At 45.2% G+C, this 27853-nt stretch overlaps 1 protein-coding gene and 1 pseudogene across 2 annotated transcripts in view; both read left to right on the forward strand.

Annotated features, from left to right (window-relative positions):
- PLXNA4 (plexin A4) overlaps positions 1–27853 on the forward strand; it is a 525881-nt gene that overhangs the window by 169113 nt on the left and 328915 nt on the right. The gene's annotated exons all lie outside the window — the stretch shown is intronic.
- The window catches only part of LOC148112749 (uncharacterized), an 83505-nt pseudogene that overhangs the window by 35266 nt on the left and 20386 nt on the right, over positions 1–27853 (forward strand).

Genomic DNA, 27853 nt, shown 5'->3' on the forward strand with positions numbered 1-27853 from the left:
GGAGTTCCATCCACATCTGTAACTTCTACCCTTTGCTGAAGTTAGTCTTCTTATTGAAAGGGATGGATTGTCACCAGGGTGTTTGATCTGGCGGAGGATGGAAAGTATGTTAGGCTGAGTTTGATGGTCCCCATCTAAGAGCTTCCAGTTGAACCAGGAGAGCTGAGGCGATGGAGAAGCGACCATGCATATCTCCTTCCCAGTCAGTAGGTGGACCTCCAGAATTCAACCCTTGTGGGAAGAAGAGAGAGGAGGAGGAGGAGGAGGAGAAGTAGGAAGATGAGGGAGAGGGTGAAGGAAGAAGGAAGGAGGAGGAGGGGAAGAAAAGAAGAAGAAGAAGAAGAAGAAGAAGAAGAAGAAGAAGAAGAAGAAGAAGAAGAAGAAGAAGAAGAAGAAGAAGAAGAAGAAGAAGAAGAAGCTAAGTAAGATCATCAGTGTTAGATGGGAGGAGAGGAGGAGGAGGAGGAGGAGGACTGTATGGTCCCTGGTGCTCTCTGAGCTTGGTTGCTTTCTTACAGACATTTCATTACCCATCTCAGTAAGAGCCTTGATAGTACAGTGGTTTAGTGCACCCTGTAATTAACACAGCTGCCTGCAATTTCTGCTGGTTCGAATCTCTCCAAGGCTCAAGGTTGACTCAGCCTTCCATCCTTTCTAAGGTAGGTGAAATGAGGACCCAGTTTGTGGGGGCAATAAGCTGACTTTGTATAAAATATACAAAAGAATGAAGGCTATTGCTTAACGCATTGTAAGCCACCCTGTGTCTCCGGAGAAGGGCGGCATATAAATCAAATTAAAAAAAAAAAAACATCATCAGTGTTAGATGGGAGGAGAGGAGGAGGAGGAGGAGGAGGAGAAAGAGAAGAAGAAGGAGAAGGAGAAGGAGAAGGAGGAGTTGTTGTTACCCCTTTAGTCAGGCATGTCTGATTCTTGGCAATTTCTGGGCCAGTGCCACCACATCTTCCAATTTTGCACTATTTCTTTGAGTTGTTCTGCTCTGGCTGGTGTCAGCTTTGATGAAGTCCAGCCTCCCTGTTCTTTGGCGGCCTGGTTTCCTTTGACCACTAAGTCTTCCAAACACAATTCCTCCAGTGAATTCCCCTGTATGATACGGCTGCAGTAAGTGAGACGCCGTTTCGTGATTTTGCCTTCTGGTCATCTCTGTAGATGGCTTGTTCCCAATTTGAGAATGAAAAGAGGGAGGTCAGGAGCTTCTGTCCGGAAGGCCACAGGGAGTCCCTGATGTATAGGGACTATTGAACGAATCCTCTGGAAGTCCATTAAAATACGGCGGTCATGGTTTTTTTTGTTTTTAAAAAAAGTGTTGATGAATTGATCAATTAATCAATTACCAACTTTAATGAACTAAAACAGCTTTAATTACTTGACAGGTTTAATTGAAAGGGATGGATTGTTTTCTTCGTCCCGCTTTTCTGAACGGACTGCAAAACGTAGATGGTCTTTGGGGGCAAAGTCCCAGAAAAGGCTCAGGTGATGGGTTTTGTAGTCGTTTTTGTTTCAAGAAATGTATAGCCAGCAGCATAGAGCCACCCCGGTCTAGTGGTTAAAACAACAGACTAGAAACAGAGTGTTTGTGAATCCTAGCCCTGCCTTAGCCGTGAAAACCAGCTGGGTGACTTTGGACCAATTACCAGGAGACGGTGAATTCTAGTTCTGCCTTAGGCGTGAAAGCCAGCTAGGTGACTTTGGGCCAATCACCAGGAGACTGTGAGTTCTAGTCCCACCTTAGTCATGAAAGCCAGCTGGGTAACTTTGGGCCAATCACCAGGAGACGGTGAGTTCTAGTCCTGCCTTAGTCATGAAAGCCAGCTGGGTAACTTTGGACCAACCACCAGGAGACGGTGAGTTCTAGTCCTGCCTTAGTCATGAAAGCCAGCTGGGTAACTTTGGACCAACCACCAGGAGACGGTGAGTTCTAGTCCTGCCTTAGTCATGAAAGCCAGCTGGGTAACTTTGGACCAACCACCAGGAGACGGTGAGTTCTAGTCCTGCCTTAGTCATGAAAGCCAGCTGGGTAACTTTGGACCAACCACCAGGAGACGGTGAGTTCTAATCTTACTTTAGGCGTGAAAGATGGCTGGGTGACTTTGGTCCAGTCTCTCTCTCTCCCAGCCCAACCGATCTTGTAGGGTTGTTGTGGGGAAAAGAGGAGGGCAGAGGTGTATTAGGTATCTATGCTGCCTTGTTGATAAAAATAATAAAGGCAGGATAATTAAAAAAACAACAACAACCAAACCCTAGAGAAGTAGTGTTGGAAGAAATGTCCATCTGGGTTCACTTCCAAGTGGGCAAAAAGACGCTGGAAACATGGAGGCTATTTGGAAAGATGGTTTAATGGTGGACAGGACCACATGGTCTGAAGTCCTGGGTAGCTGACCACATGGAGTGGAGAGTGAGATATATTTATACCCTCTCTTGGGCTTTGAACTTGCTTCCTGTTTCTGTGAAAGAAATGTACTCTGTTTGGTTTTCAGACTCCCATGGGGCCATGCAGAGGTAACACATTTGTAGGTTGTCTTGAGTCTGAGGCTTGGTTGAATCTTGCTGGGTGATGTAATCTTCCCAGGTGCCATGTGGTGAGATGGGTAGAGGGCTAATCCTATTATGTCCTGAGAGTGAAGGTCTTTTATCTTGTAGATAGGATGGCCCAGTCTTTCTGGGGCTATTAGCAAAGGTGGGGGCTGCTTTCCAAGAGCATGTTTCTCCTTTTCTCATCCAGGGAGGTATAATATTCTGCCTTTTTAATATTTCCCAACATATTTCATTCTTCTAGGAGAGGGATGGGTGCTAAGTTCCTACACTAGATTTACCCATAGCATTAAGCCAAGATTTTCTGAAAACATGTTAAATCTGGACACTTGTAATGACTGGAATAATGATGGACAAGTCAGGGTAAGGATTGAGGTTTGGGTAATTCTGTGTTTATTTGAGGTGGGTGAAAACTCTTCAAAAGAAAAAAAAAAGGACTTTTGGCCTTGACAAATTACTGCTGATCTTCAGTAGCTTAATCTGGCTTTCCTGCATGAAATCTGCATTTAACATAGTTCTGTGGTGGGAATGAAGGAAATGCCTTTATGCCAAATTTTTTGGGGTCTCATTAGTTCTCTAAATCCAGCGCAGCTTTAGAGAGATTAAAAAAAAAAAAGAATACTTACCAAAATTTATTTACTTATCTACTTATTGCGATGGATCTGGAAAGCAGCATTAGCAAGTTCCTTTTTTTTTTTTTAATGTGTTCTGGTTTAAAAAACGCTGTCAAAAAACTGGAAATGATTGGACTAAGCCTCCTGGTGCATTAAGAGAGAAACTCGCTGCAGATTGTTTCCTAATCGTAGGAAGAGAGTGTATGTTTGGTTGAATTCCTCTGCATTCAGACATTTTTAAAAATTTATTTCTTGGATCTCTAAGGCTGCCTGACTTTAAAAAGACTCTGAGTGGCTTAGAATATTTATACAGGTAGTCCTCAATTTACGGCCACAATTGAGCCCCAAATTTCTGTCATTAAGATGAGTCGTGGTCCCGCCTTAGGGACATTTTGTTAAGTGAGTTTTGCTCCATTTTGCGTCCTTTCTTGCCACCGTTGTTAAATGAATCACGGCAGTTGATGAGTTAGTGACCTGGTTGTTAAGTGAACCTGGCTTCCCCCATTGACTTTGCTTGTCAGAAAGTCGCAAAAGGAGATCACATGACCTTGGGACACAGCAACCGTCATAAGTATGGATCAGTTGCCAAGCCTCTGAAATGTTGATCACGTGATCATGGGGATGCTGCAAAGATCGTAAATGTGGAAAACGGTCATAAGTCACGTTTTTCAGTGCCGTTGTAACTTTGAACGGTCACTAAATGAATTGTTGTAAGTCAAGGACTACCTGTAGTGGTGTGCCGTGTGAACGAATCCCTTTATGGTTTGTAGTTTTGTATGAAATCAGAAATTCTTGACTCATTCACCTTTGGGCCAATCATCAGGAGATGGCGAGTTCTACTCCTGTTTTAGGCATGAAGGCTGGCTGGGTGACTTTCAACCAATCACCAGGAGACTGTGAGTTCTAGTTTCGCCTTAGGCATGGAGGAATCAGCAGGAGACAGTGAATTCTAGTCTCACTTAATCATGAAAGCCGGATGGGTGACTTTGGGCCAATCACCAGGAGACTGTGAGTTCTAATTCCACCTTAGACTAAAAGCTGGCTGGGTGACTTTGGAACAATCACCAGGAGACTGTGAGTTCTAGTCCCGCCTTAGGCACAAAAGCCGGCTGGGTGACTTTTGGACAATCACCAGGTGACTGTGAGTTCTAGTTCCACTTTAGACTAAAAACTGGCTGGGTGACTTTGGACCAATCACCAGGAGACTGTGAGTTCTAGTTTCGCCTTAGGCATGGAGGAATCAGCAGGAGACAGTGAATTCTAGTCTCACTTAATCATGAAAGCCGGATGGGTGACTTTGGGCCAATCACCAGGAGACTGTGAGTTCTAATTCCACCTTAGACTAAAAGCTGGCTGGGTGACTTTGGAACAATCACCAGGAGACTGTGAGTTCTAGTCCCGCCTTAGGCACAAAAGCTGGCTGGGTGACTTTTGGACAATCACCAGGTGACTGTGAGTTCTAGTCCCGCCTTAGGCACAAAAGCTGGCTGGGTGACTTTGGACCAATCACCAGGAGACTGTGAGTTCTAGTCCTGCCTTAGGCACAAAAGCTGGCTGGGTGACTTTGGACCAATCACCAGGAGACGGTGAGTTCTAGTCCCGCCTTAGGCACAAAAGCCGGCTGGGTGACTTTGGACCAATCACCAGGAGACTGTGAGTTCTAGTCCTGCCTTAGGCACAAAAGCCGGCTGGGTGACTTTGGACCAATCACCAGGAGACTGTGAGTTCTAGTCCCGCCTTAGAGTAAAAGCCAGCTGGGTGACTTTGGACCAATCACCAGGAGACTGTGAGTTCTAGTCCTGCCTTAGGCACAAAAGCCGGCTGGGTGACTTTGGACCAATCACCAGGAGACTGTGAGTTCTAGTCCCGCCTTAGAGTAAAAGCCAGCTGGGTGACTTTGGACCAATCACCAGGAGACTGTGAGTTCTAGTCCTGCCTTAGGCACAAAAGCCGGCTGGGTGACTTTGGACCAATCACCAGGAGACGGTGAGTTCTAGTTCTGCCTTAGACTAAAAGCTGGCTGGGTGACTTTGGACCAATCACCAGGAGACTGTGAGTTCTAGTCCCACTTTAGGCACTTTAGATGTGTTGGATATGTCCGCCGCCTTAAGACATTTGTAAAATCAATAAAAATGGGTTACAAATAAATAAACGCAACCATCTTTTTGGTTTTATGCTAAAAAGGATGCACCCCCTCAGCCGAATGCAAACAGCAATTAATCCATTATGCCAAAGCTCAGTGTATCACGGAATACGCATCTGCCCCGAATAATCTCCTGCAAGGCAATCTTATTATCGGTTTGCCTGGAAGAAACTTTTAACAACGATGCTGCGTTACCTTTCACGGAAGAGCGCCTGGATATGAAAACCACCGATAATGTGTCATAAACGGCTTTTGAATGTCAGATGCTTCCTCTTTCTTCCTTTCTTAAACAAAGCTTCGTTCCTGCTCGCTTCGTTCCCCGGAGGGTCTTTCTGTGTGCAAAGATATTATTATCGGATGCCGTTCGGCGGAGTTTCAAAATTCAAGGCGCGCCAAGGGCATTGGAAAAGCTAATAACGGGAAGCGCATTTTAGCACCGAGGCAGGTGGGGGTATCTGCGTTTGGATTCCTTTTGGACAGGGGTGGGCTGCTGGGGGTTTGCGGGGGTTCGGGAGAACCTCTAGCTAACGTAATGTGCAGTTCAGAGAACCCCCAAATCCCACTCCTGGCTGGCCCCTCCCACCCTGCCTCTCCTCTCCCCTCCCAGGAGTCCTCATGCGGCCCGTTTTGGATGCAGATAAGTATCTACTGGAAGTTCAGGAAGTTCAGGAAGGCCAGAAACAGGCTCATTTCCAGCCTCTAGAGGGCCTCTGGAGCCTGGGGAGGCCGTCTTTACCCTTCCGGAGGCTAAAGAAAAGACTCTGGAGCCCGGGGAGGGCAAAAACGCCTCCTTCATGGTGCAGGAGGCAGACTAGGTCACGCCCACCATGGCCTCGCCCACCCAGCAATCAGGCAGAGGACCCCTTGCTAAAATTTTTGAAGGCCACCCCTGCTTTTGGAGAATATAACTCAATCTGTAGAGATCGTCCTCGATTTACGGCCACCGTTGAGCCCAAAATTTCTCTCGCCAACTGAGACATTTCTTAAGTGAGTTTTGCCCCATTTTACCACCTTTCTTGCCACTGTTGTGGCATTTAATTCTACAAGATGCCCAGAATCACCATGAGTTCTCAATAAATAAAGATGGATGGATGGATGGATGGATGGATGGATGGATGGATGGATGGATGGATGGATAGGTAGGTAGGTAGATGGATGGATGGATGGATGGATGGATGGATGGATGGGTAGATGGGGGGATGGATGGATGGATTGATGGATGGATGGATGGATGGATGGGTAGATGGATGGATAGGTAGATGGATGGATGGATTGGATAGGTAGATGGATGGATGGATGGATGGATGGATGGATGGATGGATGGATGGATGGATAGGTAGATGGGTGGGTGGGTGGATGGATGGATAGGTAGATGGGTGGGTGGGTGGGTGGATGGATGGATGGATGGATGGATGGATGGATAGGGAGATGGGTGGATGGGTGGGTGGAAAGGTAGATGGATGGATAGGGAGATGGATGGATGGATTGGATAGGTAGATGGATGGATGGATGGATAGGTAGATGGATGAATGGATAGGTAGATGGGTGGATGGATGGATGGATGGATGGATAGGTAGATGGATGGATGGATGGATGGATGGATGGATGGATGGATGGATGGGTGGATGGATGGATGGATGGATAGGTAGATGGGTGGGTGGGTGCGTGGGTGGATAGGTAGATGGATGGATGGATGGATGGATGGATGGATGGATGGATGGATGGATGGATAGGTAGATGGGTGGGTGGGTGGATGGATGGATAGGTAGATGGGTGGGTGGGTGGGTGGATGGATGGATGGATGGATGGATGGATGGATGGATAGGGAGATGGGTGGATGGGTGGGTGGAAAGGTAGATGGATGGATAGGGAGATGGATGGATGGATTGGATAGGTAGATGGATGGATGGATGGATAGGTAGATGGATGAATGGATAGGTAGATGGGTGGATGGATGGATGGATGGATGGATAGGTAGATGGATGGATGGATGGATGGATGGATGGATGGATGGATGGATGGGTGGATGGATGGATGGATGGATAGGTAGATGGATGAATGGATAGGTAGATGGGTGGATGGATGGATGGATGGATGGATAGGTAGATGGATGGATGGATGGATGGATGGATGGATGGATGGATGGATGGGTGGATGGATGGATGGATGGATAGGTAGATGGGTGGGTGGGTGCGTGGGTGGATAGGTAGATGGATGGATGGATGGATAGGTAGATGGATGGATGGATGGATGGATGGATTAATCCATTCTTCCATCCATCCATCCATCCATCCATCCATCCATCCATCCATCCACCCAGGTCATCTTTGAATCATTTGCAATGCTTCTGGCCAGGTCTCTTAACACCTAGGAGTTGCTATTGAGAAGATGCCAACATACTCCCCTCCTAACTCTTGACTATTTACGTTCATTACTTTCCTGGCCACCTCCAAATGTTCAGAGCATGCATATATATATATATATTCACGACAAGGTAAATGACCTTCGAATCCAATCCCTGCTGATTTCTTGAACAGAACCCATGCCATTTGACTTGGCAGCACTGCAGGGGTGGCCAGGCCTCCTGTTCAAGCACCCATTAACCGAGTCTGTCCCGGCGGCCTAGTTTTTGAACCCAACCAAGGTCAGTTCGATGCGATCATCACCCCTTACCATCTAGGTCAGTGGTGGGTTGTCCCCGGTTCAGACCGGTTCGCAAGAACCGGTAATAAACCGGAGGGAGGCCCCATCCACTGCCCCGGATGTCATCATCAGTAATCTGCGCATGCGATCCCATTGCGAACAAGTAGTAAAGGTAAGTAGAACCCACCCACCCCGATCTAGGGATCTAACTCCAGGCATATTTACGTAAACACGCCGTCAAAAAAATGGTTAGCCTTTCTACAGCCGCTTGCAGAAATTACGTCCGAGTGATTTCCTCCCCTGCCTACGTGGAAATTGGCAAAAGATTTAATATAGCAAATTCTTCTCCGGGCAGCCTCCATCTGTGGCTGCCCGTCTTCGAATCGGCCATGGGGTCAAGAGAAAAAAATAAAACCAAACAAAAGTCTTCAATTATTCAGGGCAATTAATAATTCATTAACGTTGGCCCGGGCTAATTATTATTATGCATTTATTTGTCAACCCAGGCGACGTGTCCCCTCCGCTTCTTGTAGCCGTTCCAATCTTTTCTGTCCCCGTGACGGTGTGTTGTTTTTTTTGCCTCTCCAAAATCCAATCTCCTTGGGCTACGATGGAAAAGAGATATGGTTGATTTCTTGAAGCAAGCAGCTGGAACTGGGTGGGTGGCTGCAATTAGCGTTTGGTTAATTAGGGCTCGGTTGGTGTGTGAGAGGTTGAGCAGATCCAGCTTTTCTTTAGCTCGGGATCCTCCGGTCTCCGAGTGGGGTTGTTGTTGTCGTCGTTGGCATGAGCTGGCATCTCCGTGGCACGTGTTTGTGTTGGCTGATTTGCCAGTCCTCGGGGGTGAAGCGGTGAAGTTGAAAGAAATCCGCCGGACCGAAGGGACTCGGAATGCGACGATTTCTGGATAATAAGGCTGTGCGGTACTTTTGATCTGCGGGGTGGAAGCGACCCAGGCGACCCAGGAAACTCATCGGGGAGAGAAGCAACCTAGAACCAAGGAACATTTCCTGACAATGAGAACGATTAACCACTGGAACTATTTGCCACCAGAAGTTGTGGCTGCTCCAACACTGGAGGATTTTAAGAGACTGCACAGCCATTAATTTAAAAAATGGTATAGGTCCAGGGATGGGCCGCTTGGGGGTTCGGGAGAACCTCTAGCTAAGATTCTGTGCAGTTTGGAGAACTGTCAAATCCCACTCCTACTGGCCCCGCCCACCCCGCCCTGCCCCTCCCAGGAGTCCCCACACAGCCCATTTTGGATGCAGGTAAGTGCGGACGCTCAGGGAGGGCGAAAAATGGGCCTACTGAAACTTCGGAAAGGCCGGAAATGGGCCTGTTTCTGGCCTCCAGAGGGCCTCTGGAGCCTGAGGAGGCCGTTTTTGCTTTCTCGGAGGCTCAAACAAAGCCTCCGGAAGCCAGGGAGGGCAAAAGCACCCTCTCCCCACCATGGTGCAGGAGGCTGACTGGGCCGTGCCCACCATAGCACGCCCATCCAGCAATCGGGCAGAGAACCCCTTACTAAAATGCTTGAGCAAGGGGGTTGGATGAGAAGATCTCCAAGGTCCTGTTGTGGCCCGTACGTGGCCTGTGTGGCTGGTGGCTGATTCGGACAGCGAGGAGGCTGGTGTGGTGCTGCGTCATCAGCCTGTGCAGATGGCACCTGAGTCGGACAGTGAGGAGTTTGGAGAAGATGTGGTACCAGAGGCAGGGATTCAATCAGGGCCTTCAGAACCTCCAGAAGCTCCTTTATGTGAAGAGGACGAAGAGGAGGAGCCTCTTCTCGATGCACAGGTACGCAGAGCTGCCAAAAGGCAGGAGTGGCTCCTCAGGAGAAGGTCTCCTCGACAGTAAGGCTTGGGGCTAATTGGCCACTCCCCTAGCCTATTTAAGGAGGAACGCCGATTGAAGCAAATTGCAGGGAACAACTTCGTTCACTCTCCTTCGCGTCTTGATCTTAGTTCTCTTATCCGTTTCCTGCAAATTGCTTCTGGGCTTTCTGCCAACCATAGTAAGATTATGATTATTGATTCTCTGGATTCTTGTAGGCTGTTAAGAAAGTGAATTAACAGCCTTTGTTTGAAAAAGACTGATTTAATTTAGTAAACTAAGGTTTGTACAGACTTTGTGTGTGCTGCATTCTTTGGGGTCCTTCGCTGGGGCAGAACACGTCCCTTCCAATCCTATTATTCTGTTAGTTATTCTGCTTTGGGGTATAAGGGAGCAAAGGTAGCAATTGGCTGCAACTCCTTAAAGCAGCCGTGTCTTTTCTTGGAGTTTTAGACACGTTTGCTAGTTGGGTAATGATTCCTCTGCAAGAAAACAACCCAGCTCAGAAAGCAGTTTTGGGACAATCTTTTGCAAACGGAACCGATTGTGATTTTTAGTGGTTCAGCCTTCTCACTTCCTGCCCTGTCAATATATCTAAACAGCAAAAAAAAAGAAGTTCAAATTAAATTCTCCAAGGAAGGGAAAATGTCAGCATCTTTAGCTACATTTTTGGAAGATGTACATGGCTGGTTATTGCCCCCGGCGAACTGACTCGGTGTGGATCGTACGTTGCTCTAGCGCAGCTTTCTCGAAAAGCTGCCTTCGTTCCTGGATTTAAGAAATATACAAAGGCAGCATTTGCTCCCCCCCCCAAAAACCACTTAATAACATTAAGAAATTACTTTAAGAATTTGAAAAAAAAAACCTACCGGTAATCCTCGACTTAATGGCCATTCATTTAGTGACCGTTCAAAGTTACAAGGGCGCTGGAAAAAAAATGACTTACGACCGTGTTTCTGACAAGCCAAGTCAGAAAATGAATGGTTGTAAGTCAAGGACCTCCTGTAGCGCAGAAGATGATAGCCTGACCCGGGGGCGCTGCCACCATCATAAATACGAGTCAGTTGCCAAGCGTCTGAATTTTGATCTTGTGATCGTGGGGATGCTGCAAAGGTCATAAGTGTCAGAGGTGTGGTATTCAGCCGGTTCGGACAAGTTCACCCGAACCGGTAGCGAAAATTGCAAGTGGTCCCACCCACCTGCCCCGGCTCTATGCCATCCTATTTTATTTATTTATTTATTTATTTATTTATTTATTTATTTATTTATTTATTTATTTATTTATTTATTTATTTATTTATTTTGATCTTGTGATCGTGGGGATGCTGCAAAGGTCATAAGTGTCAGAGGTGTGGTATTCAGCCGGTTCGGACAAGTTCACCTGAACCGGTAGCGAAAATTGCAAGTGGCCCCGCCCACCTGCCCCGGCTCTATGCCATCCTATTTAGGCATGTTTTTGAGGCTGGGCACATGTGCAGAAGGCACGCACGCCAGCAAAGCACATGCGCAGAAGGCCAGGCACATGCGTGAACGGGTCGCGTGTATTCACATTTGCGAACCAGTAGGGAAAGTAAGTGAATACCATCCCTGATATCTGTGAAAAATGGTCATAAGTCGCTTTTTCAGTGCTGTTGTAACTTCGAACGGTCACTAAACGAGCTGTCGTAAGTTGAGGACTATCTGTAGTGGGCTTTTAAAAACTGTATTATTGCTAAAGTATGAATTGCTAACCGAAGAGGGAGGGAAAAAATAGAGCATTTATAATTGCGTTTGACACTTGACGCCTGGTACCTAGCAATTAATATCAGATATAATTGCTTGTGTCTGTACTACCAGGACTAACTCACTCTCGGCTTAGTAATTACAACTTTTGCTACGTCCTACAGTGATACTTGATCAAGCGTATCAGAAATGGGTAACCTCCAGCCCTTCAGCCAGAGACTCTGTGAGTTGCAGTGTGGGAAAAATATATATATGTGTGCAGAGAAACATGCGATATATATCCCTGACACAAGAGGATTGGAAATGAAAGCCAGAACATGGGTATGGGGGAAAAAAAATATAACCTGGTTTTCTTTCTTGGTGCTATCCGGAGAAACGGGAGGCAAACTGGGTTCGGATTTCTTACTGGTGCATTTTAGGGTGACTCTGAGCATTTTTGGAACGGGCTGTAGCCTTTGGGTCAGAGGTTCGCCTTCCGAGCTTGCTGCTTGGCTCCTGGGTTTTTTGTTATCAAACTACGTAATATCTTCAGAGGTTCGTACGCTGGTTCCAGTTGATCTGTTCTGTTCTGTTCTGTTCTGTTCCGTTCCGTTTTGTTCTATGCTCTATATCAGGGGTCTGCAACCTTAAACACTCGAAGAGCCATTTGGACACATTTTCCCACAGAAAAGAAAACACCGGGAGCCACAAAACTTCTGCTTCTTCTGCTTCTTCTGCTTCTTCTTCTTTCTCTTCCTCTTCCTCTTCCTCTTCCTCTTCCTCTTCCTCTTCCTCTTCCTCTTCCTCTTCCTCTTCCTCTTCTTCTTCGTCTTCTGCTTCTGCTTCTTCTTCTTCTTCTTCTGCTGCTTCTACTTCTGCTTCTGCTTCTTCTTCTTCTCCTTCTCCTTCTCCTTCTCCTTCTCCTTCTCCTTCTTCTTCTTCTTTTCTTCTTCTTCTTTTCTTCTTTTTATTCTATTCTTATTCAAGCTCGTGGTTGAATGATGGGGCCCTTGGTGCCCCATCTTGAACTTGAATTTTTTTGCAGATGTTTCATTACCCAACTAGGTAATATCATCAGTGCTAGAAGCAGTGGTGGGTTGCTCCCGGTTCGCACCAGTTCGCAAGAACCGGTAGTAAAAATTTGTAGTAGTTCGGAGAACCGGTAAATAACATTGGCTGGCCACACCTCTGAACCGGTCCCTGGCCTGGTCGCCGCTCGCTTACTCTGCCCACCTCATCAGAAGCTTTTTAAAAAATCTTTTAAAAGCATTTTTTCTACAACCTCTTCGGCCGAAAAAATGCTTTTAAAAGTAAAAAAAAAAAAAAGCCTCTGATCATCGCGTGGCTCAGCTGAGTTGCCTGATCGTCAGAGGCTTTTAAAAGCATTTTTTTCTGCAACTTCTTAAGCAAACCTGGCTTGCCCCTTGATTATGATGGTCAGAAGGTCGCAAAAAAGGATCATGTGGCCCTGGGAACACTGCAGCCGTCAGAAATACGAACCATCCGAATTTTGATCGCATATCCATAAGGATGCTGCCACAGTCATAACTGTCAAAAATGGTCAGAAGTCACTTTTTTCATTGCCGTTGAAACTTTGAACGTCCCCTAAACGAATGGTTGTATCGAGGTCCATCTGTCCAGACAGGAGATGACCAGGCAGGGCACGAGTGACCAAGTAAACAGCCTCTTTATCCAGGGATTATTGCTAAAATGCAAAAAAGAGAATTCAGCCGGAGCTGAAGAATTGTGTTTTGCGTGGTGATCTTCTTCGCACGAACTGAGCCAAGGATTTGACGGCATTTTCCTTTCTTCAACCCAATTATTCCGGGATTCTCCGATTCATGCTAGGTGACATTCTCCTTCTATTGTTAAAAAAGGAGATTCGGGTCCCAATTATGATAAGAGTTTTGGCTTAACTTTATTAATCTCTACGGCGCGGGGGGCCCCCCCGTTCCCTACCTCTCGCTTGCAGCACTCTCTCTCTCCGGAAAGAAAAAAAAAAAAAACCGCGGCACAAAAGGACAAATTCCTCCCGGCTTTGATCCCCACTGACTTCATCCAAAGTCCAATCAAAATTAGCATATCGGAGTTGAAAGGGAAATAAAATCGGTGACTCACAAATCCCCACCAGGCTGCAGCTATATTAATTTGAGCAGTGTAAGCAAAGCTGTGATTTCTTTACGTAGGGTTGAGTTGGGGGAAAACTGGAGAGAAGGCACTGTGGAGAGGTAATAATAGGGCAGCGGAATAGCAGAGTTGGAAGGGACCTTTAAAGGTCTTCTAGTCCAACCCCCTGGTCAAGTAGGAAACTTTATAGCCGTGATGGCGAACTTATGGCACGCATGCCACAGGTGGCGCACGGAGTCGTATCAGTGGGCAGGCGAGCTCAGCCCCCGCCAGGTGATTTTCGGGCCTTCCGGGTCCACAGAAGTTGGCACACGGGCCATTTCCGGCCTCTGGATGGCTTCCGGGGGGTGGGGAAGGCCATTTTCGCCCTCCCCAGGCTCCTAGAAAGGCTCTGGAACCTGGGAAGAGCAAAAAACGAGCCTACCGTGCCCACTGTGCCATCGAGTGCCAAAAGCAGGGGGAGCTGCATGTAGGGGTGTGTCACATGTGCATGCATGGGGGGCATTGAATTAAGGGTGTGAGCACACGTGCAGACGACCCCTTCCCCGCGCTCCCCCCCTCTTTTGACACACAATGGCAAAAAGGTTAGCCATCGCTGTTTTAGGTTGTCCAGGTCCAAAATTTCAAGCCTGGTGGCATAAGATATTCTATTGTGAGCTGAGGAGTGGAGGATTCTTCTCGTGAAATACCTCTGGACTCTCTCAATTGCATTAATGTCCGATATGCAGTGCGGGTTCCAGACAGACGAGCTGTATTCGAGAATTGGTCTGGCAAAGGTTTTGTATGCCCTAGTTTGCGGTACAGTATTACCGGAGAAGAAGCTTTGCAAAATTAGGTTATCAACTCTTAATGCCTTTTTGGCAACGCTGTTACGGTGAGCTCTGGCGCTTAGATCGTTTGAGATGAGGACTCCAAGGTCCTTGACAGAGTGAGGGTCGTCTACGAGGTCGTATCCGCCCAGCTTGTATTTCGTGTTCTAGTTACAATGCTAAGCCATCCAGGCTTTAGTCTGCATTCTCGAAGACACAGACGTCATAATATTCTTCTGGATGGCACATCTGGAAAGCCCGGTAATCCAATTTAAGGGGCTGTCACAATTCATCAGCACATCTCCGTGTAAAGTTTATATTGGCGTTGTTGTGATATTTGCATTAAAAAGAGAGAGAGAGAGAGAGAGAAAACCCTGAATGAGAGGCAGAAGAAATCCTGGCAAACATCTATCTCTACATCGGTTGGATTTAGTGGTGGGTTCCTCCCGGTTTGGCCTGGTTCGGGCGAGCCAGTAGCGGTGATGATATGACATCACCAAACCGATTCTCTTTGTTCGGGAACTGGGCCGTCCCACCCACCCCCCGTGTTGTTCTTACCTTTTATTTGGCCCCGCCCACAATCTATTGCTGCCTCCCGAGTCCCAGCTGATCGGCTAGAAGGAAAAAACCTGTTTGCCGCGGGGCTTCAAAGGGCCGCCCTACAGCTGATCATTGTTAAAAGGCAGTGTGGTGGTAGATCAGTGCGCTCGAAAAACAAATGGGTAGATTCGTGCCTCCAAAAACCAATGAGTAGACCGTCCAAAAACAAATGAGTAGACCAGTGCCTCCAAAAACAAATGGGTAGACCAGTGCCTGCAAAAATAAATGAGTAGACCGGTGCCTCTAAAAACAAATGAGTAGACCAGTGCCTGCAAAAACAAATGGGTAGACCAGTGCCTGCAAAAATAAATGAGTAGACCGTCCAAAAACAAATGAGTAGACCAGTGCCTGCAAAAACAAATGAGTAGACCGGTGCCTCTAAAAACAAATGAGTAGACCAGTGCCTGCAAAAACCAATGAGTAGACCGTCCAAAAACAAATGAGTAGACCAGTGCCTGCAAAAACAAATGGGTAGACCAGTGCCTGCAAAAATAAATGAGTAGACCGTCCAAAAACAAATGAGTAGACCAGTGCCTGCAAAAACAAATGAGTAGACCAGTGCCTCCAAAAACAAATGGGTAGACCGGTACAGCTCTGCAAGCAGTTAAAAGCCTGGTAGACCAGTACCTCTGCTAAATCCTAAAGAATTGTCACATGATCATCAAGCCACGCCCACAAAATAAGCCACACCCACAGAACCGGTAGTAAAAAATTTTAGAACTCACCCCTGGTTGGACTGATTGTACAAATACAGGCAGTGCCTTAACTTTACAACCATCTGTTTAGTGACTGATTGGCGCTGGAAAAAAAGGGACTTAAAACAGGTCCTCAGACTTATGACCGTCACAGCTTCCCCATAGTCAGGGGATCAGAATTCAGCTTCTTGGCAATGAATTTATGACCTGGAGTTGGGTGGTTGCCGTTTTATGATCTTCCCAGCTGGCTTCCAAGAAGCACTCAAGGATGGAATCTGGATTTACATAACAACAATGGGACTCACTGTACAACGGCATTGATTCGCTTAACAAACTGTGGCAAAAAAACCCGGACATTTAACAACCATCTTGCTTAGTGCTGGAAATTCTGGCGCTTATTGCAGTCCTAATTGTGGTTTCTAAACGAGGACTACCCATAATTCTGTTTTAAAGAAGAAACCGAATCAGAAGCCACCCTTTCATCCCAATGCACAACCTCCGTTCTTGAGTTGAAACGTGATGGAAGTTATGGTTTACAGGAAGTCCTTGACTTACAACCAGTGGTGGGATTCAGCCGGTTTGGGCCGGTAGTTGAATTGCTGGTAAATCTAAGTGCTATTTCTATTGCTATGTATTTATCATTTATCTATGGTGGCCCAGTGGTTAGAATTGCAGTATTGCAGGCTAATTCTGCCTACTTCCAGCAGTTCGATCCTGACTGGGTCAAGGTTGACTCCTTCTGAGGTTGTTTAAATGAGGATCCAGACTATTGGGGGTAAGAGGCTGACTCTGTCAACCACTTAGAAAGGGCTGTAAAAGCACTGTCAAGCGGTATATAAGTCTAAGGGCTATTGCTATTGTTAGGAGTGAAAGCCAGGTGGATTCAACCACCCACCCACCCATCATCCATCCATCCATCCATCCATCATCATCTATCATTATCTATCTATCTATCTATCTATCTATCTATCTATCTATCTATCTATCTATCTATCTATATATCTATATATCTATCATCCATCTGTCTATCATCTACCTACCTATCATCCATCTATCTATCTATCTATCTATCTATCTATCTATCATCCATCTGTCTATCTATCTATCTATCTATCTATCTATCTATCTATCTATCTTCCATCTGTATCATCTACCTACTTACCTATCATCTGTCTGTCTATCTATCTATCTATCTATCTATCTATCTATCTATCTATCTATCTATCTATCTATCTATCTATCATCCATCTGTCTATCATCTACCTACCTACCTATCATCTATCTATCTATCTATCTATCTATCTATCTATCTATCTATCTATCTATCATCCATCTGTCTATCATCTACCTACCTACCTATCATCTATCTATCTATCTATCTATCTATCTATCTATCTATCTATCTATCTATTTATCTATCTATATTCCATCCACCCATCCACCGACCCACCCACCCATCCATCTATCTATCTATCTATCTATCTATCTATCATCTATCTTCCATCGCTATCCTTTTATCTATCTATCTATTTATCTATCTATCTTCCATCTATCATCTATCTGTCTGCCTATCTGTCTGTCTGTCTATCATCTATCTATCTATCTATCTATCTATCTATCTATCTATCTATCATCTATCTTCCATCGCTATCCTTTTATCTATCTATCTATTTATCTATCTATCTTCCATCTATCATCTATCTGTCTGTCTATCTGTCTGTCTGTCTATCATCTATCTTTCTATCTTTCTATCTTTCTATCTATCTATCTATCTATCTATCTATCTATCTATCTATTTATCTATCTATCTATCTATCTATCTTCCATCATTATCTATCTATCTATCTATCTATCTATCTATCTATCTATCTATCTATCTATCTATCCATCCATCCATCCATCCATCCATCCATCCATCCATCTATCTATCTCTACCTATCTACCTACCTACCTATGACTGTCAAGCACTGTGAATTGGTATATAAGTCTTAAGTGCTACTGCTATTTCTGCAAAGTTCAAAACTGCCACCCCTCTCCTGTTGATATTTCCATCCATCAACCCATTTTTCGGTCATTTTGAGACGGCCGGTGCAAATATCTAGCGGTGACAACTGGAGGAATGGACAGGAGGGAGAAAAATGAACTCGGAAAGGGGCAGGGAGGAAAAAAATAATAATTAGCAAAGACGCCGAGGAACAAGATGAAACAAAGGCCGCGATTCGTGTTTTGCATCACCTTTGGTCTTGAACCTTTTAAGGTGTCAGCCAGCCGGTGTGACAGCCAGCCTTTAAAGTTTTATAATAATAAAAGAAAAAAGAAAAAAAAGAAAAAAAAGGAGAAAACTGATTTAAAGAGAATTAAATCTTCGTTTGCTGGCAGAAATACTGCGAGCCTAGAAACCATGGAGACCGGAGTGTGGAAATCCATATATAGACGTAAATGCCTGTTTTTATAAAGATTTTGAAAAAGGGGTACGAGAGACAGGACTGAAATGCACTTAGCGAATGCACCAATGCCCTCGAGGGCTTACAGCAATAGAACATGTATAATATATAATGTGAATTTAACGGGGGTTGCGGGTAGAAAAAGGTATTTGATTACAATTAGATATCGTTATCCGTGATTGATACTTTCGGTTATAAGATTCCTATTTGTAGATATGTAGGTTTGAGAAGCTCTTTTGTTCCTTTTTTTGCTGTAGCTGTTTTTGTGTGTTTTTGATTCTACTGAATTAATACAGGTGGTCCTCGACTTACGGCCACAATTGAGCCCCACGTTTTTCGGTTGCTAAGTGAGACATTTGTTAAGTGCGCGTTGCTCCATTTATACGAGCTTTCTTGCCACCGTTGTTAAGCTAATCCCTGCAGGTGCTAAGATACTCACACGGTTGTTAAGTGAATCTGGCTTCCCCATGGACTTTGCTTGTCAGAAGGTCGCAAAAGGGATGTGACCCCAGGGCAATGCAGCCGTCATAAATATGAGTCAGCTGCCAAGTGTCTGAATTTTGATCACATGATTATGCCGTGGTTGTAAGTGTGGAAAACGGCCACAAGTCACTTTTTCAGTGGTGTTATAATTTTGGACGGTCACTAAACGAATGGTTGTAAGTCAAGGACTGCCTATAATAACATTTTTTAAAAAGTATTTGAATCAATGAAAACATACTTAAAAACAACAGATGGATGCCCAAAATCTGTCTGGCGATTCTACTTTGTTTCCTCTTGAATAACTAGGAATTAAAAAGCTTGCTGGATATCAAGAAACTATGGTTAAGGTAGTCCTTCCATTTATGCAATAGAGCTACAGGTGATCCTCGACTTACGACCACAAGAGGGAACAGCGTTTCCGTTGCTAAGCAAGGCGGTTATTAAATCAGTTGCGCCTGGTTTTTACGGTGATTTTCACTATGGCTATTAAAGGAGTCACTGCATTGTTAAGCGAATCACATCGTCATTAAGCGAAGCCGGCTTTTGTTCTGCCTCAGCTATGGACCCCAAAGAACGCAGCACACACAAAGTCCGTTCAAACCTTAGTTTACTAAATAAACCAGTCTTTTACAACAACGGCTGTTAATTAACTGCATTAACAGCCGCCAAGAATTCAAAGAATAATAACTGAAAGCTTACTGTGGTTGGCAGAATGCCCGGAAGCAATTTGCAGGAAGCTGATAAGATAAGCAAGACAAGACACGAAGGTATGTGAACTGAAGTTGTTCCCTGCAAATTGCTTCAGTCGGCGTTCCTCCTTAAATAGGCTAGGGGAGTGGCCAATTAGTCCGAAGCCTTATTCTCGAGGAGACCTCCTCCTGAGGAGCCACTCCTGCCTTTTGGCAGCTCTGCGCGCCCGTGCATCGAGAAGAGGCTCCTCCTCTTCATCCTCTTCACTTAAGGGAGCTTCTGGAGGTTCTGAAGGCCCTGGCTGAATCCCCCACTCTGGCACCACATCTTCTCCAGCCTCCTCACTGTCTGACTCGAGTGCCAGCTGCACAGGCTGCTGGCGCAGCACCACACCAGCCTCCTCGCTGTCGAAATCAGCTACTAGCTGCACAGGCCGCATACAACACTTTTCTCCTTTGAGTTTATTTGTCGGAAGCCGGCTGGGAAGGTCTCAGCTGGCGATCACTTGACCTTGGGATGCTGCAACAGGCATAAGTACATGCCAGTTGCCAAGCATCCGGATTTTGATCTCGTGACATGTTGCAATGGTTGTATATGTGAGGACTGATCATAAGATGCTTTTTTCAGTGCCTTTGTAACTCTGAATGGTTTCTAAAGGAATGACTGTATGTTGAGGATTACCTGCCCCGTTTTATGGAATAATTCTTTTTTGTGGTTGGCCAAAGCCATTGAAGTAGGGTTGGAGAAAATATTCCACTGCCAGTTAGAAGATATTTTAGGGGGAAGGTGGAAAATAGCCAATAATTTAATGGTGCTGAGCCTAAATTGCCTGCTACATCCGCTAATCAAGCTGGATTCCCTCTTTAATTCTCTGCTGGCTGGGGAATTCTGGGAGTTGAAATCCTCCCTCTTAAAGCATGCTTGACTGGGGAATTCTGGGAGTTGAAGTCCACCCATCTTAATGGCTGGCTGAGGAATTCTGGGAGTTGAAGTTCACCCATCTTAAAACATGCTTGGTTGGAGAATTCTGGGAGTTGAAGTCCACCCATCTCAAAACATGCTTGACTGGGGAATTCTGGGAGTGAAGTCCACCCATCTGAAAGCATGCTTGACTGGGGAATTCTGGGAGTTGAAGTCCACCCATCTTAATGGCTGGCTGAGGAATTCTGGGAGTTGAAGTTCACCCATCTTAAAACATGCTTGACTGGGGAATTCTGGGAGTTGAAGTCCACCCATCTTAATGGCTGGCTGAGGAATTCTGGGAGTTGAAGTTCACCCATCTTAAAACATGCTTGGTTGGAGAATTCTGGGAGTTGAAGTCCACCCATCTCAAAACATGCTTGGTTGGAGAATTCTGGGAGTTGAAGTCCACCCATCTCAAAACATGCTTGACTGGGGAATTCTGGGAGTTGAAGTCCACCCATCTTAAAGCATGCTTGACTGGGGAATTCTGGGAGTTGAAGTCCACCCATCTGAAAGCATGCTTGGCTGGGGAATTCTGGGAGTTGAAGTTCACCCATCTCAAAGCATGCTTGACTGGGGAATTCTGGGAGTTGAAGTCCACCCATCTTAATGGCTGGCTGAGGAATTCTGGGAGTTGAAGTCCACCCATCTCAAAACATGCTTGACTGGGGAATTCTGGGAGTTGAAATCCTCCCTCTTAAAGCATGCTTGACTGGGGAATTCTGGGAGTTGAAGTCCACCCATCTTAATGGCTGGCTGAGGAATTCTGGGAGTTGAAGTTCACCCATCTTAAAACATGCTTGGTTGGAGAATTCTGGGAGTTGAAGTCCACCCATCTCAAAACATGCTTGACTGGGGAATTCTGGGAATGAAGTCCACCCATCTGAAAGCATGCTTGACTGGGGAATTCTGGGAGTTGAAGTCCACCCATCTTAATGGCTGGCTGAGGAATTCTGGGAGTTGAAGTTCACCCATCTTAAAACATGCTTGACTGGGGAATTCTGGGAGTTGAAGTCCACCCATCTTAATGGCTGGCTGAGGAATTCTGGGAGTTGAAGTTCACCCATCTTAAAACATGCTTGGTTGGAGAATTCTGGGAGTTGAAGTCCACCCATCTCAAAACATGCTTGGTTGGAGAATTCTGGGAGTTGAAGTCCACCCATCTCAAAACATGCTTGACTGGGGAATTCTGGGAGTTGAAGTCCACCCATCTTAAAGCATGCTTGACTGGGGAATTCTGGGAGTTGAAGTCCACCCATCTGAAAGCATGCTTGGCTGGGGAATTCTGGGAGTTGAAGTTCACCCATCTCAAAGCATGCTTGACTGGGGAATTCTGGGAGTGAAGTTCACCCATCTGAAAGCATGCTTGACTGGGGAATTCTGGGAGTTGAAGTCCACCCATCTTAATGGCTGGCTGAGGAATTCTGGGAGTTGAAGTCCACCCATCTCAAAACATGCTTGACTGGGGAATTCTGGGAGTTGAAATCCGCTCATCTTAAAGCATGCTTGACTGGGGAATTCTGGGAGTTGAAGTCCACCCATCTTAATGGCTGGCTGAGGAATTCTGGGAGTTGAAGTTCACCCATCTTAAAACATGCTTGACTGGGGAATTCTGGGAGTTGAAGTCCGTCCATCTTAAAGCAGCCAAGGTTGAGAAATTCCACTCTCCAATGCTTAGGTGTGACGTGGAAGCTGCCTTGAGTGTAGGGCTGGGGGCCATCTACCAAATTGGCATACACACAGATAAATAAATTAATCCTGGATAATAACACTTTTTTCGACCAATTCTGCCTTTCCCAGATCAATAATGCAGGGGCATCAAAAGCAGCCAGCAAAAAAGTTGCTTACCAATTGTGTTTATGCAGACATAAATATCATTATCGACATGGCCAGGGAACTGAGGCTCAGATAACCGAAGCAAGGGGGCGGTTTCAAGTTACGCTCGGCGGAGAGCCGAGGGAATCCATACCGAGTCCCAGGAGTCGGTTCTACCTGGATTCTTTTATCAACTGACAGCTGCAAATGAATGCCAGGGATTATTGTTTTGTTTGTGCGGATATAAATATTTGGTACGGACAAGATCTTTTTCGGGAAGGCCCAAGGGACTGGAAGACAGAGCAAAAAAAGAAAGAAAGAAAGAAAGTAAAAATATGCATCCCTGATCCGCCTGTCTCTAAATATCCCATTCCGAAAATAAGTACATCAGTTCCTTTCCAACATGGTGGACAATTCCTTCTTTCCACCCCTGCCTAGAAGAATTTGCAGAAATGCACCACCCCGAAAATGTTCAATCCATCAAAGAATAGAGCCTGGAAGGGACCTTGGAGGTTTTCTAGTCCAACCCTCTGCTCAGGTTGTAAATCAAGGACTACCTGAAATTTGTTTTTAACAAGGTTTAATCCTCCTTATCGCCTTCTAAAATTTTTAATGTTTGTATAGCGTTTTAATTTTTTAAATATTTTATTGTACACTGCCAAGAGACCGTCTTTCTCCAAGGCTCACTAGTGTAAAAAACACCCGGTCATATAAGTCACTTTTTTCAGTGCGGCTGTAACTTTGAACAGTCACAAGTGTTTTCAAGTTGAGGATCACAGGTATAATAAAATAAGGTAAAATCAAATCAAATCAAATTAAAAAATAAACCAATAAAAGTATTAAAAGACCCATCTCTCCTTCTGAGTTATGCTCCACTGTCTGGTACTTCTAACTGACTTGAATTTCCATACCGATCCAGATTTCTTTCTTTCTTTCTTTCTTTCTTTCTTTCTTTCTTTCTTTCTTTCTTTCTTTCTTTCTTCTTTCTTTCTTTCTCTCTCTCTCTTTCTTTCCTCTTTCTTCTTTCTTTCTGTCTGTCTCTCTCTTTTTTCTTTCTGTCTCTCTTTCTTTCTGTCTCTCTCTCTTTCTTTGTCTCTTTTTCTCTTTCTTTCCTCTTTCTTTCTCTCTTCTTTCTTTCTGTCTCTCTCTTTTTTCTTTCTGTCTCTCTTTCTTTTTCTTTCTTTCTTTCTGTCTTTCTCTTTCTTTCTTTCTTTCTTTCTTTCTTTCTTTCTTTCTTTCTTTCTTTCTCCCCTTTTCTTCTTTGTTGTTTGGTTGTTTTGGTAATTGCTTCTTGAACATCTCTGAGAGGCAGGAACAGATGAAGGCGAGACCTTTGGCCTGCTCTCATCTCCTTCTTCATAAAAGAAAGACGATCAAAAGCAGAAGTCTATACCAGAAAAAAAATTAATGGAAATTTTTCACCTATCCTCTCGTCGCTCTGGCGCGGCAGCTTTTTTTTATTATTTTCTCCTTCAGCAGCACCCTCCTGCACTCATCCTGGTGTCATTAGAAAGGAATTTCCTTCTTATTAAAGGCACCCATCTCAGCAGGAGGATGAAATGATTGAAAGCATGCTTCTCTAAGTCAGTGGCTTGTTCTAACAAGATCTTCCCGTTTGGAATTATTTTGTCTGGATAGATTGGTGCTGTGTTGTAGAAGTAGGTAAGAAAAAAGGATGTTTGTTTGTTTTTTTTTTGCTTTTGCTGCCTGCGCTTTGATTGGGCCAGAGGGAGCAAATGTAGTTGGGTTAACAAACCTTTCATAAGCACCACTTTGATTTTGCATTGTGGAAAAATATCACTTGATTAATTTTATATACATTTTTGTGAACGTTTTTGCAAAACACGTAAAAATTAAGACAAGGTAATGCAGAGCAGGAGAAAGGAAGGAAGGAAGAAAAAAAGAAGAAAGAAAGAAAGAAAAAGGAAGGGAAGGAAGGAAGGAAGAGAGAGAGAGAAAGAAAGAAAGAAAAAGAGAAAGAAAAAAGAAAGAAAGAAAAAGGAAGGAAAGGAAAGGAAGGAAGAAAGAAAGAAAAAGGAAAAAGGAAGGAAGGAAAGAAAGAAAAAGAGAAAGAAAGAGAAAGAAAAAAGAAAAAGAAAGAAAAAGAAAGAAAGAAAGACAGGGGAAGTGAAGGGAAGGAAGGAAGAAGGAAGGAAGGAAGGAAGAAAAGCAGACGTACAGAAAGAAAGAATTTGAATATTTTATCCAAGTTTACTGTAAGACAAAAATGCAAAAAGAAACAAAAGTTAGAAAGCTCAGAGAAAGAAAAAAAGAAAGTCAAATATTAAAAAAGCATTCCAGCTTTAGGTTTGATTTATAATTACAGGAAGTTCCTCGACTAAACAAGCACAATTGAGGCCCAAATCCCCGTTTCTAAGCAAGACAGTTGTTGAGCTTTGCCTGATTTTACGACCTCCCTTGCCCACCGTTGCAAAGTGAATCACTGCAGTGGATAAGTCGGTCACACGGTTGTTAGGTGAACCTGGCTTCCCCCATTGACTCTGCATGTCAGAATAGGATAGGATAGGATAGGATAGGATAGGATAGGATAGGATAGGATAGGATAGGATAGGATAGAATAGAATAGAATAGAATAGAATAGAATAGAATAACAGAGTTGGAAGGGACCTTGGAGGTCTTCTAGTCCAACCCCCTGCCCAGGCAGGAAACCCTACACCACTTCAGACAAATGGTTATCCAACCTCTTCTTAAAAACTTCCAGTGTTGGACCATTCACAACTTCTGGAGGCAAGTTGTTCCACTGGTTAATTGTTCTAAGGCAGTGTTTCTCAACCTTGGAAGCTTGAAGATGGGTGGACTTCAACTCCCAGAATCCCCCAGCCAGCGTTGCTGGCTGGGGGATTCTGGGAGTTGAAGTCCACCCATCTTCAATCTACCAAGGTTGAGAAACACCGTTCTAAGAGGATCCAGGGACCCCGGGACCGTCATAAATAAAGGAACCCTTTTGCCAAGTGTTTCAATTTTGATCACGTGATCACGGGGATGCTGCAATGGTGGTTAAGTGTGAAAAAGTGTCGTAAATCCTGCGCTCACCATTTGCTGTCCGTTTCCCGAAGAGCAAATTCCACCAGAGAACCCCCGATTCGGTTAACACCCGCACAATTCCCTTCAGAAGCACATTAATTTAAGCAGCCGTGGCAAAAAGATTGCAGAATCAGGGGTGACTCATTTAGCCTCACTTTGCCATGGCAATGCTGCTCCCAAATTGTGGTCATAAGCCGAGGACTACAGGTAGTAACAGCCATCGTCTAATCAGCCTCTTGCCCCCAACCATCTGGGTCCTCGTTTTGCCCACCTCGGAAGGACAGAAGGCTGAATCAACCTTGAGCGGGGCAGGATCGAACTTCTGGCAGTGTGCAGAATTTGCCTGCAATACTGCATTCTAACCACTGCGCCAGCACAGATAGATAATAGATAGATAGCAATAACACTTAGATATATGCACCACTTCACAGTGCTTTGCAGCCCTCTCTAAGCGGTTTACAGAGTCAGCCTCTTGCCCCTAACAGTCTGGGTCCTCATTTAAACAACCTCGGAAGGACGGAAGGCTGAGTCAACCATAAGCCGGGCAGGATCGAACTGTATATGCACAATACTGGGAAAAATCTAGAAACCCCTACAGATGATATTATAATAATAATAAAAAAATCTGGAATGGGCAGAAATGGATAGGTTAACCCTAAGAATCAAAGGAAAAGAATGCTCGGAATATTTTATTTTATTTTTTATTTATTTTATATTGGATTTCTATACCGCCCTTCTCCCTGAGGACTCAGGGCGGTGTACAGCCAGATTAAAAAACATGCAGAACAAATATTAAAAACAATTAAAAGATATATAAATTTGGCCCAATTAAAACTCATTTACCAATTAAAAACGTTTAGAACATTTAAAAACAGTTAAAAATTTCATCTTAAGCCAGCCCGGCTTGTTTAAATAAATGGGTTTTAAGGGCGCGACGGAAGGCACTGAGGTCTTGGATTCTCCTTATCTCTGGGGGGAGCTGATTCCAGAGGGTGGGTGCCCCCACAGAGAAGGCCCTCCCCCTGGGGGTCACCAGCCTACATTGTCTGGCTGATGGCACCCCGAGGAGGCCCTCTCTGTGGGAGCGCACGGGTCGATGGGAGGTCGTTGGTAGCAGCAGGCGGTCTCGAAGATAGCTAGGCCCTATGCCATGGAGCGCTTTAAAGGTGATAACCAACACCTTGAAGCGCACCCGGAAGACCACCGGGAGCCAGTGCAGCTCGCGCAGGAGCGGTGTTACATGGGAGCGCCACGCTGCTCCCGTCACTACCCGCGCTGCTGTGTTCTGGACCAGCTGGAGCCTCCGGGTGCTTCTCAAGGGGAGCCCCATGTAGAGAGCGTTGCAATAGTCAAGGCGAGAGGTGACGAGGGCATGAGTGACTGTGCACAGGGAATCCCGATCAAGAAAGGGCCGCAACTGGCGAATCAGGCGAACCTGACAAAAGGTCCCCCTGGTTACAGCCGTCAGATGTTCCTCCTAACATGGGAACTATTCTACAAATGGTTAAATGACAGATACTGAGTTTAGAGGAATGGATTTATGTGAAATATGGACTAAAGGAGAAAGAAAAACTGATGAGTAAATATTTTGATGGTTATATAATCGATACTATAATGGAAGATAGTATACTCTTCAATAATAATTGATATTATCGCATATGTTTTTATGTATGTATGTATGTATGTATGTATGTATGTATGTATGTATGTATATATCAGGGGTGAACCAGTAGCAGAAATTTTAAGCAGTTTGGAGAACCGGTAGCGGAAGTTTTGAGCAGTTCGGAGAACCAGTAGTGGAAATTTTGAGTAGTTTGGAGAACCAGCAAATACCACCTCTGGCTTGTCCCAGAATGGGGTGGGAATGGAGATTTTGCAATATCCTTCCCCTGGAGTGGGGTGGGAATGGAGGTTTTTGCAGTATCCTTCCCCTGCCACGCCCACCAAGTCACGCCCACCAAGCCACACCCCACCCACCAAGCCACGCCCACAGAACCGGTAATAAAAAAAAATTCGATTTCACCACTGATATATATGATTATAACGATTATGGTGATATTTATATGTTAACACTTTGGACACCTAGAAAACACACTGTTCAACGTAGAAATGGAATATGTGATATAAAACAATCAAAAAATATTTAGTGCAAGGATCGAACTGCTGGCAGCGGGCAGAGTCAGCCTGCAATGCTGCATTCTCACCCCTGCGCCACCAGGGGCTCCTTAAAGAGCCAGGAGACTCAGGGACAGCCCTCTGCTGGGAGGAAGGAGCAGAGCAAGGCTGCCATCTATCATCCCTTAATAAGTCCGTGCAGGCCCATCCAGCTGGGGCGACTGGGGATTGTCTGAAGGTCCCTGCCGACGCTCCATCACTCGTCCAAGGACATTGGACGATTCTTCCGGACCCTCTGCATTCATCTTCTCCTTCGCTTGGCCTTCATCCTTGGCTTTGTTCGAGTCAATCACTCACTCGCATCGTCCGTCCGTGTGGATCTGCTCTCTGATTAGTGCCCGGAGGAAGAGAATGGATTGATTAGTCCTCCACTCCGTGGCGTGCGGGAGTCTTGGTAACCGGCTCCCAATCCATAATTCAAAGACATTTTAGCTTCGTTCTCGCTCTGGCTCTACAACCGTCCATCTTTCACGGTTGTCTCTCACCCTCGGAAAACATGGATTAGCCAGACTTTTAATTCTGC

Source organism: Pantherophis guttatus, chromosome 7 (genome assembly GCF_059756535.1).
Source record: "Pantherophis guttatus breed Tessera chromosome 7, ASM5975653v1, whole genome shotgun sequence".
Classification (NCBI taxonomy): domain Eukaryota; kingdom Metazoa; phylum Chordata; class Lepidosauria; order Squamata; family Colubridae; genus Pantherophis; species Pantherophis guttatus.